This window comes from Arachis ipaensis, chromosome B5, assembly GCF_059453495.1.
Source record: "Arachis ipaensis isolate K30076 ecotype BB chromosome B5, ASM5945349v1, whole genome shotgun sequence".
NCBI lineage: Eukaryota > Viridiplantae > Streptophyta > Magnoliopsida > Fabales > Fabaceae > Arachis > Arachis ipaensis.
Genome location: NC_142440.1, coordinates 55730808 through 55732800, shown reverse-complemented (window position 1 = coordinate 55732800; position 1993 = coordinate 55730808). Strand labels below are relative to the sequence as shown.

At 40.0% G+C, this 1993-nt stretch overlaps 1 non-coding gene across 1 annotated transcript; it reads right to left on the bottom strand.

Annotated features, from left to right (window-relative positions):
• Positions 1-468: 468 nt before the first annotated feature.
• On the bottom strand, positions 469-575 carry LOC148564246 (small nucleolar RNA R71). The gene has a single exon (XR_015885547.1). It is a non-coding gene; the product is annotated as a small nucleolar RNA R71 (small nucleolar RNA).
• Positions 576-1993: the final 1418 nt, after the last annotated feature.

Here is a 1993-nt window from a genome sequence, read left to right as displayed (position 1 = left end):
TTGCAACAAGCAAGACTTTACAAGCCTGAAGAGTCCACTATGGATTATAATAATGCTGTTAATGCCAATGTGGCAAATCCATTTGGGAATGAGAAACCTAGAAGAGTGCTTGGCTCTTACACTGCTCCTGATACAGATCTTTATGGCAAAAGTATTGTGGTGCCTCCAATAGCTGCAAATAATTTTGAACTGAAGCCACAACTAGTTACTCTTGTGCAACAAAATTGTCAGTATCATGGACTTCCTCAGGAAGACCCAAATCAGTTTATTTCTAATTTTTTGCAGATTTGTGATACTGTGAAGACCAATGGAGTGAATCCTGAGGTGTACAAACTCATGATCTTCTCATTTGCTGTGAGGGATAGAGCAAAGTTGTGGTTAGATTCTAAACCCAAGGAGAGTCTGGATACTTGGAATAAGGTTGTCACTGGATTTCTAAACTAATTTTTCCCACCTCAAAAGCTGACTAAGCTAAGGGTGGAGGTTTAGACTTTCAGACAGAAAGATAGTGAGATCCTTTATGAAGCTTGGGAGAGATTCAAGCTACTAACTAGGCAATGCCCTCCGGACATGTTCTCTAGATGGACTCAGCTGGATATCTTTTATGAGGGTTTATGTGAAATGTCCAAGATGCGCTTGGATAATTCTGCAGGTGGTTCTTTGCACATGAAGAAGACACCAAAGGAGACTATTAAGCTTATTGAGTTGGTTACTAACAACCAATACTTATATTCCTCCAACAGGAATCATGTGAACTCTGAGACCTCTCAAAAGAGAGGCGTGTTGGAAGTGGAAGCTGTTAATGCTCTTCTTGCTCAAAACAAGCTTATGTCTCAACAAATAAATCTACTTACTCAACAATTGAGTGGAATACAAGTTTCAGCTATCAACACCCAAAATGCACATCAAGAGGTCTCTTATGACATGACAGGTAATTTTATGGAAAATGAAAATTATAATTATGCTCAATCTTCTTCTGAACAGGTCAATTACATGGGGAGTGCTCCTAGAAATCCCAATAATGATCCCTATTCTAAGACCTACAATCAGGGGTGGAGAAATCACCCAAATTTTGGGTGGAGAGAGAAACCTTAGAGGCCACAGAATTTTAATAATAATTCTCAGGGTGGTTTTCAATAGAATAATTTTAATAACCACCAGTTTCAGTCATCTCAGCAAGCAACTTCTCAACCCCAACAGAACAATGATTTGGAAGAAATATTGGCAAGTTTTAGACAGGAAACCAGAGCATCAATCAAGAACTTGGAGATTCAAGTGGGTCAATTAGCCACAAAAGTTAATGAAATTGATCAGAGGACCACTAATAGCTTTCCTAGTTACACAATTCCAAATCCAAGAGAGGAATGCAAGGCTATCACCTTGATAAGTGGACAAGTGGCAAGTACGAAAGAACAAGTTAATGAGGAGCCAGTTGAAAAAGAAGCTCCAGAGGAGAAGAAGGAAGAAGTAGAGCACGTCCCTCCAAAGCGTGCGGACAACCCATTCCCAGACACTCTTGACACTTATCCTACATTGCCAAAGGCTCCTGAGTACAAGCCTAAAATGCCATATCTTTAGAGACTTCAAAAGGAGACCAAGGACAAGCACTTTTTAAAGTTCTTGGAAGTCTTCAGAAAGTTGCAAATCAATATTCCTTTTGCTGAGATTTTGGAGCAAATGCCTCTCTATGTCAAATTCATGAAGGAGTTATTGTCAAAGAAGAAGCCTTTAAAGGGAGACGAGACAGTGGTCCTGACTAAGGAATGTAGTGCCATAATTCAGAATAACTTGCCAAGGAAGATGCCAAATCCAGGGAGCTTTCAAATTCCATGCACCATTGGGAGCACAACCTTTGAGAAAGCGTTATGTGATCTGGGAGCAAGCATCAATTTAATGCTCTTGTCTGTGATGAAGAAGCTGCAAATCCAAGAGGCACAACCCACAAGGATAGCATTACAGATGGCAGACAAATCAATAAAGCCTGTATACGGAT